This window comes from Lasioglossum baleicum, unplaced genomic scaffold (genome assembly GCF_051020765.1).
Source record: "Lasioglossum baleicum unplaced genomic scaffold, iyLasBale1 scaffold0024, whole genome shotgun sequence".
NCBI lineage: Eukaryota > Metazoa > Arthropoda > Insecta > Hymenoptera > Halictidae > Lasioglossum > Lasioglossum baleicum.
This window is the reverse complement of record NW_027469084.1, coordinates 1,846,944-1,856,737: the sequence shown is the minus strand read 5'-3', so window position 1 is coordinate 1,856,737 and position 9,794 is coordinate 1,846,944.

Here is a 9,794-nt window from a genome sequence, read left to right as displayed (position 1 = left end):
TCAGCATACTGATGTACATGAACAAATTGCGATAGTGATCAAAACACCGACTTACCGTATACAACAAGTGGACCATCCCGTTCAAGTATACATTAAGCTGAAGAGACCATCGGATGGAGCAACTAGCAAATCGTTACTGTTTCAAATGTTACCACTTGGTACAGGTAGGCCTGCATTCTAGTCTTTGCGGAAAGCATATGCCCGAAAGAAAACAGATTATATTACATTTGGTAAAATATTAGCCACCGAGTCTGCCTTACTCTCGAACGTTGCGCCTAGATTCCTGCGCAATTTCGATGACATTAACAATAACGACTTCGACATTGAGAGGTCGACCAACAAAATCTCTGCCTTACACGCTTTGAACGATCTGTATAACGTAAAGAATACATTAGACTCTTTTAGCGGAAGTACCGAAGCCAATCGTAACGTAGCAGAAAACGTGAACCCCTTAAGGACCCAAGTATACATAGATTTATCGCAAAACGAAAACGAGTGCCATCAGCCGCGGACGTGACCGAAGTGAGCCGTTCCGCTGCCGAATTCACGCGTGCCGCGGACGCAAAGTGGGGGGCGCCTCGACGACGTGACGTCACCCGATCGCGGCTACGCGAAGTAGGTAAAGCGGTTCAAATGCGTATCGGTTTGCCGGAACATTACTCCCCCCTTGCCGAGACGCAGTCTCCGTAAAAGACGCGGTATTGTTGAATATCGCGAGCGTAGGCGCGAAAGCGGAGGAACGAGATGGAGGCGCGAGAGCGCACGAGCACGCAAGAATGTGAGAGCGCACGAGCGGAGGCGCGAGAGCGCACGAGCGCAGACGTGACAGCGCACGACCGCAAGCGTGACAGCGCACGAGCGGAGGCGCGAGAGTGGAGGCGTACGCGAGTGAGCGTGGAGGTTTGACAGCGCGAAAGCGGAGGTGCAAATGCGCACAAGCGGTGGAGCGAGAGTACGAGCGACGGCGCGAGAGCGCGTAGATCCTTTTCGAACTGGCTTCGAACATAAAAGACAGCCTACTAGCATCGATCTGAACGCGGTGAGATTATGTTTCCAAGTTTTCTTAGAAGGATCTCAGAAGGGAAAATTCAATGTCGCGTTACCGACGGTTGTGTACGATCCTATATTTGATAAGAAGGCAATGTCGAATCTTGTAGATGTAAAGCTCAGTCATTCTACAGCTTTGGTCAAGGGTGGTTTGGTAATAATTTTGCTATGCGAGAAGTTTGCAAAAAAACGACATACAGGTCCGATTTTTCGTAGAGAAGGACGGTCAAGTGGTGTGGGAAGGATTTGGTGGTTTTCAGCCTACTGATGTACATGAACAAATTGCGATAGTGATCAAAACACCGACTTACCGTATACAACAAGTGGACCATCCCGTTCAAGTATACATTCAGCTGAAGAGACCATCGGATGGAGCAACTAGCAAATCGTTACTGTTTCAAATGTTGCCACTTGGTACAGGTAGGCCTGCATTCTGGTCTTTGCAGAAAGCATTTGCCCGAAAGAAAACAGATTATAGTACTTTAGGATGACGGGTAGTTCAGTGTGTAACAAATATGTTTCGCGTGGTTAACAGACAACGAATATAAATGTTTATTTATCAAAACAATAACACATAACAATAACGAAATAAAACGAAATGTAACAATAACAACAATAACGAGAAAACTAGATTATAACGTTAACGACTATCACGTACTACAAAGTACAAAGATATAACGTCACGTAGCGCGGACAACTCTCGAGCGATGCGTTCTCAACGAGTGCCACAAGCTTTCTGGTCTACTGGTAAAAATCCTTTTTGGTGGGAGGATTAGCAACGTGGGAAAAACCGTTAAAATAAGGGGAGGAATTCTCCGTTCCTCAAGAGTAAGGAGAATGTTTTCTCCCCAAAACAATTCAAAAATCGTCGTTGCCAAGGACATTGCAACGGTTGGGTCAGGGTTCTGGCAATCGTCACTTTTACGACCGAACCCTCAACGCAACCGTCCAACGTGCACACTTGAGAAGGATGGAATTTCCGCGTCCGGAAAGTCCCTCTTTCCAACGCACCATGTCCACTACAGTACATTTGGTAAAATATTAGCCACCGAGTCTGCCTTACTCTCGAACGTTGCGCCTAGATTCCTGCGCAATTTCCATGACATTAACAATAACGACTTCGACATTGAGAGGTCGACCAACAAAATCTCTGCCTTACACGCTTTGAACGTTCTGTATAACGTAAAGAATACATTAGACACTTTTAGCGGAAGTACCGAAGCCAATCGTAACGTAGCAGAAAACGTGAACCCCTTAAGGACTCAAGTATACATAGATTTATCGCAAAACGAAAACGAGTGCCATCAGCCGCGGACGTGACCGAAGTGAGCCGATCCGCTGCCGAATTCACGCGTGCCGCGGACGCAAAGTGGGGGGCGCCTCGACGACGTGACGTCACCCGATCGCGGCTACGCGAAGTAGGTAAAGCGAATCGAATGCGTATCGGTTTGCCGGAACATTACTCCCCCCTTGCCGAGACGCAGTCTGCGTAAAAGACGCGGTATTGTTGAATATCGCGAGCGTAGGCGCGAAAGCGGAGGAACGAGATGAAGGCGCGAGAGCGCACGAGCACGCAAGAATGTGAGAGCGCACGAGCGGAGGCGCGAAAGCCGAGGCGTAAATGCGCATAAGCGGAGGGGCGAGAGTACGAGCGACAGCGCGAGAGCGCGTGGATCCTTTTCGAACTGGCTTCGAACATAAAAGACAGCCTACTAGCATCGATCTGAACGCGGTGAGATTATGTTTCCAAGTTTTCTTAGAAGGATCTCAGAATGGAAAATTCAATGTCGCGTTACCGACGGTTGTGTACGATCCTATATTTGATAAGAAGGCAATGTCGAATCTTGTAGATGTCAAGCTCAGTCATTCTACAGCTTTGGTCAAGGGTGGTTTGGTAATAATTTTGCTATGCGAGAAGTTTGCAAAAAAACGACATACAGGTCCGATTTTTCGAGGAGAAGGACGGACAAGTGGTGTGGGAAGGATTTGGTGGTTTTCAGCCTACTGATGTACATGAACAAATTGCGATAGTGTTCAAAACACCGACTTACCGTATACAACAAGTGGACCATCCCGTCCAAGTATACATTCAGCTGAAGAGACCATCGGAAGGAGCAACTAGCAAATCGTTACTGTTTCAAATGTTACCACTTGGTACAGGTAGGCCTGCATTCTGGTCTTTGCAGAAAGCATTTGCCCGAAAGAAAACAGATTATAGTACATTTGGTAAAATATTAGCCACCGAGTCTGCCTTACTCTCGAACGTTGCGCCTAGATACCCGCGCAATTTCGATGACATTAACAATAACGACTTCGACATTGAGAGGTCGACCAACAAAATCTTTGCCTTACACGCTTTGAACGATCTGTATAACGTAAAGAATACATTAGACTCTTGTAGCGGAAGTGCCGAAGCCAATCGTAATGTAGCAGAAAACGTGAACCCCTTAAGGACTCAAGTATACATAGATTTATCGCAAAACGAAAACGAGTGCCATCAGCCGCGGACGTGACCGAAGTGAGCCGATCGGCTGCCGAATTCACGCGTGGCGCGGACGCAAAGTGGGGGCGCCTCGACGACGTGACGTCACCCGATCGCGGCTACGCGGAGTAGGTAAAGCGGATCGAATGCGTATCGATTTGCCGAAACATTACTCCACCCTTGCCGAGACGCAGTCTCCGTAAAAGACGCGGTATTGTTGAATATCGCGAGCGTAGGCGCGAAAGCGGAGGAACGAGATGAAGGCGCGAGAGCGCACGAGCACGCAAAAATGTGAGAGCGCACGAGCGGAGGCGCGAAAGCCGAGGCGTAAATGCGCATAAGCGGAGGGGCGAGAGTACGAGCGACAGCGCGAGAGCGCGTGGATCCTTTTCGAACTGGCTTCGAACATAAAAGACAGCCTACTAGCATCGATCTGAACGCGGTGAGATTATGTTTCCAAGTTTTCTTAGAAGGATCTCAGAATGGAAAATTCAATGTCGCGTTACCGACGGTTGTGTACGATCCTATATTTGATAAGAAGGCAATGTCGAATCTTGTAGATGTCAAGCTCAGTCATTCTACAGCTTTGGTCAAGGGTGGTTTGGTAATAATTTTGCTATGCGAGAAGTTTGCAAAAAAACGACATACAGGTCCGATTTTTCGAGGAGAAGGACGGACAAGTGGTGTGGGAAGGATTTGGTGGTTTTCAGCCTACTGATGTACATGAACAAATTGCGATAGTGTTCAAAACACCGACTTACCGTATACAACAAGTGGACCATCCCGTTCAAGTATACATTCAGCTGAAGAGACCATCGGATGGAGCAACTAGCAAATCGTTACTGTTTCAGATGTTACCACTTGGTACAGGTAGGCCTGCATTCTAGTCTTTGCGGAAAGCATATGCCCGAAAGAAAACAGATTATAGTACATTTGGTAAAATCCTTGCCACCGAGTCTGCCTTACTCTCGAACGTTGCGCCTAGATACCCGCGCAATTTCGATGACATTAACAATAACGACTTCGACATTGAGAGGTCGACCAACAAAATCTCTGCCTTACACGCTTTGATCGATCTGTATAACGTAAAGAATACATTAGACTCTTGTAGCGGAAGTGCCGAAGCCAATCGTAACGTAGCAGAAAACGTGAACCCTTTAAGGACTCAAGTACACATAGATTGATCGCAAAACGATAACGAGTGCCATCAGCCGCGGACGTGACCGAAGTGAGCCGATCCGCTGCCGAATTCACGCGTGCCGCGGACGCAAAGTGGGGGGCGCCTCGACGACGTGACGTCACCCGATAGCGGCTCCGCGAAGTCGGTAAAGTGGATCGAATGCGTATCGGTTTGCCGGAACATTACTTCCCCTTGCCGAGACGCAGCCTCCGTAAAAGTCGCGGGATTGTTGAATATCGCGAGCGTAGGCGCGAAAGCGGAGGAACGAGATGAAGGCGCGAGAGCGCACGACACGCAAAAATGTGAGAGCGCACGAGCGGAGGCGCGAAAGCCGAGGCGTAAATGCGCATAAGCGGAGGGGCGAGAGTACGAGCGACAGCGCGAGAGCGCGTGGATCCTTTTCGAACTGGCTTCGAACATAAAAGACAGCCTACTAGCATCGATCTGAACGCGGTGAGATTATGTTTCCAAGTTTTCTTAGAAGGATCTCAGAAGGGAAAATTCAATGTCGCGTTACCGACGGTTGTGTACGATCCTATATTTGATAAGAAGGCAATGTCGAATCTTGTAGATGTAAAGCTCAGTCATTCTACAGCTTTGGTCAAGGGTGGTTTGGTAATAATTTTGCTATGCGAGATGTTTGCGAAAAAACGACATACAGGTCCGATTTTTCGAAGTGAAGGACGGGCAAGTGGTGTGGGAAGGATTTGGTGGTTTTCAGCCTACTGATGTACATGAGCATATTGCGATAGTGTTCAAAACACCGACTTACCGTATACAACTAGTGGACCATCCCGTTCAAGTATACATTCAGCTGAAGAGACCATCGGATGGAGCAACTAGCAAATCGTTACTGTTTCAGATGTTACCACTTGGTATAGGTAGGCCTGCATTCTAGTCTTTGCGGAAAGCACATGCCCGAAAGAATACAGATTGTAGTACATTTGGTAAAATATTAGCCACCGAGTCTGCCTTACTCTCGAACGTTGCGCCTAGATACCCGCGCAATTTCGATGACATTAACAATAACGACTTCGACATTGAGAGGTCGACCAACAAAATCTCTGCCTTACACGCTTTGAACGATCTGTATAACGTAAAGAATACATTAGACTCTTTTAGCGGAAGTACCGAAGCCAATCGTAACGTAGCAGAAAACGTGAACCCCTTAAGGACCCAAGTATACATAGATTTATCGCAAAACGAAAACGAGTGCCATCAGCCGCGGACGTGACCGAAGTGAGCCGTTCCGCTGCCGAATTCACGCGTGCCGCGGACGCAAAGTGGGGGGCGCCTCGACGACGTGACGTCACCCGATCGCGGCTACGCGAAGTAGGTAAAGCGGTTCAAATGCGTATCGGTTTGCCGGAACATTACTCCCCCCTTGCCGAGACGCAGTCTCCGTAAAAGACGCGGTATTGTTGAATATCGCGAGCGTAGGCGCGAAAGCGGAGGAACGAGATGGAGGCGCGAGAGCGCACGAGCACGCAAGAATGTGAGAGCGCACGAGCGGAGGCGCGAGAGCGCACGAGCGCAGACGTGACAGCGCACGACCGCAAGCGTGACAGCGCACGAGCGGAGGCGCGAGAGTGGAGGCGTACGCGAGTGAGCGTGGAGGCTTGACAGCGCGAAAGCGGAGGTGCAAATGCGCACAAGCGGTGGAGCGAGAGTACGAGCGACGGCGCGAGAGCGCGTAGATCCTTTTCGAACTGGCTTCGAACATAAAAGACAGCCTACTAGCATCGATCTGAACGCGGTGAGATTATGTTTCCAAGTTTTCTTAGAAGGATCTCAGAAGGGAAAATTCAATGTCGCGTTACCGACGGTTGTGTACGATCCTATATTTGATAAGAAGGCAATGTCGAATCTTGTAGATGTAAAGCTCAGTCATTCTACAGCTTTGGTCAAGGGTGGTTTGGTAATAATTTTGCTATGCGAGAAGTTTGCAAAAAAACGACATACAGGTCCGATTTTTCGTAGAGAAGGACGGTCAAGTGGTGTGGGAAGGATTTGGTGGTTTTCAGCCTACTGATGTACATGAACAAATTGCGATAGTGATCAAAACACCGACTTACCGTATACAACAAGTGGACCATCCCGTTCAAGTATACATTCAGCTGAAGAGACCATCGGATGGAGCAACTAGCAAATCGTTACTGTTTCAAATGTTGCCACTTGGTACAGGTAGGCCTGCATTCTGGTCTTTGCAGAAAGCATTTGCCCAAAAGAAAACAGATTATAGTACTTTAGGATGACGGGTAGTTCAGTGTGTAACAAAAATGTTTCGCGTGGTTAACAGACAACGAATATAAATGTTTATTTATCAAAACAATAACACATAACAATAACGAAATAAAACGAAATGTAACAATAACAACAATAACGAGAAAACTAGATTATAACGTTAACGACTATCACGTACTACAAAGTACAAAGATATAACGTCACGTAGCGCGGACAACTCTCGAGCGATGCGTTCTCAACGAGTGCCACAAGCTTTCTGGTCTACTGGTAAAAATCCTTTTTGGTGGGAGGATTAGCAACGTGGGAAAACCGTTAAAATAAGGGGAGGAATTCTCCGTTCCTCAAGAGTAAGGAGAAAGTTTTCTCCCCAAAACAATTCAAAAATCGTCGTTGCCAAGGACATTGCAACGGTTGGGTCAGGGTTCTGGCAATCGTCACTTTTACGACCGAACCCTCAACGCAACCGTCCAACGTGCACACTTGAGAAGGATGGAATTTCCGCGTCCGGAAAGTCCCTCTTTCCAACGCACCATGTCCACTACAGTACATTTGGTAAAATATTAGCCACCGAGTCTGCCTTACTCTCGAACGTTGCGCCTAGATACCCGCGCAATTTCGATGACATTAACAATAACGACTTCGACATTGAGAGGTCGACCAACAAAATCTCTGCCTTACACGCTTTGAACGATGTGTATAACGTAAAGAATACATTAGACTCTTTTAGCGGAAGTGCCGAAGCCGATTGTAACGTAGCAGAAAACGTGAACCCCTTAAGGACTCAAGTATACATAGATTTATCGCAAAACGAAAACGAGTGCCATCAGCCGCGGACGTGACGGAAGTGAGCCGATCCGCTGCCGAATTCACGCGTGCCGCGGACGCAAAGTGGGGGGCGCCTCGACGACGTGACGTCACCCGATCGCGGCTACGCGAAGTAGGTAAAGCGGATCGAATGCGTATCGGTTTGCCGGAACATTACTCCCCCCTTGCCGAGACGCAGTCTGCGTAAAAGACGCGGTATTGTTGAATATCGCGAGCGTAGGCGCGAAAGCGGAGGAACGAGATGAAGGCGCGAGAGCGCACGAGCACGCAAGAATGTGAGAGCGCACGAGCGGAGGCGCGAGAGTGGAGGCGTACGAGAGTGAGCGTGGAGGCTTGACAGCGCGAAAGCCGAGGCGTAAATGCGCACAAGCGGAGGGGCGAGAGTACGAGCGACAGCGCGAGAGCGCGTGGATCCTTTTCGAACTGGCTTCGAACATAAAAGACAGCCTACTAGCATCGATCTGAACGCGGTGAGATTATGTTTCCAAGTTTTCTTAGAAGGATCTCAGAAGGGAAAATTCAATGTCGCGTTACCGACGGTTGTGTCCGATCCTATATTTGATAAGAAGGCAATGTCGAATCTTGTAGATGTCAAGCTCAGTCATTCTACAGCTTTGGCCAAGGGTGGTTTAGTAATAATTTTGCTATGCGAGAAGTTTGCAAAAAAACGACATACAGGTCCGATTTTTCGAAGAGAAGGGCGGGCAAGTGGTGTGGGAAGGATTTGGTGGTTTTCAGCGTACTGATGTACATGAACAAATTGCGATAGTGTTCAAAACACCGACTTACCGTATACAACAAGTGGACCATCCCGTTCAAGTATACATTCAGCTGAAGAGACCATCGGATGGAGCAACTAGGAAATCGTTACTGTTTCAAATGTTACCACTTGGTACAGGTAGGCCTGCATTCTGGTCTTTGCAGAAAGCATTTGCCCGAAAGAAAACAGATTATAGTACATTTGGAACGTTACTCTCGAACGTTGCGCCAAGATACCCGCGCAATTTCGATGACATTAACAATAACGACTTCGACATTGAGAGGTCGACCAACAAAATCGCTGTGTTACACGCTTTGAACGATCTGTATAACGTAAAGAATACATTAGACTCTTGTAGCGGAAGTGCCGAAGCCAATCGTAACGTAGCCGAAAACGTGAACCCCTTAAGGACTCAAGTATACATAGATTTATCGCAAAACGAAAACGAGTGCCATCAGCCGCGGACGTGACCGAAGTGAGCCGATCCGCTGCCGAATTCACGCGTGGCGCGGACGCAAAGTGGGGGCGCCTCGACGACGTGACGTCACCCGATCGCGGCTACGCGAAGTAGGTAAAGCGGATCGAATGCGTATCGGTTTGCCGAAACATTACTCCCCCCTTGCCGAGACGCAGTCTCCGTAAAAGACGCGGTATTGTTGAATATCGCGAGCGTAGGCGCGAAAGCGGAGGAACGAGATGAAGGCGCGAGAGCGTACGAGCACGCAAAAATGTGAGAGCGCACGAGCGGAGGCGCGAAAGCCGAGGCGTAAATGCGCATAAGCGGAGGGGCGAGAGTACGAGCGACAGCGCGAGAGCGTGTGGATCCTTTTCGAACTGGCTTCGAACATAAAAGACAGCCTACTAGCATCGATCTGAACGCGGTGAGATTATGTTTCCAAGTTTTCTTAGAAGGATCTCAGAATGGAAAATTCAATGTCGCGTTACCGACGGTTGTGTACGATCCTATATTTGATAAGAAGGCAATGTCGAATCTTGTAGATGTAAAGCTCAGTCATTCTACAGCTTTGGTCAAGGGTGGTTTGGTAATAATTTTGCTATGCGAGATGTTTGCGAAAAAACGACATACAGGTCCGATTTTTCGAAGTGAAGGACGGGCAAGTGGTGTGGGAAGGATTTGGTGGTTTTCAGCCTACTGATGTACATGAGCATATTGCGATAGTGTTCAAAACACCGACTTACCGTATACAACTAGTGGACCATCCCGTTCAAGTATACATTCAGCTGAAGAGACCATC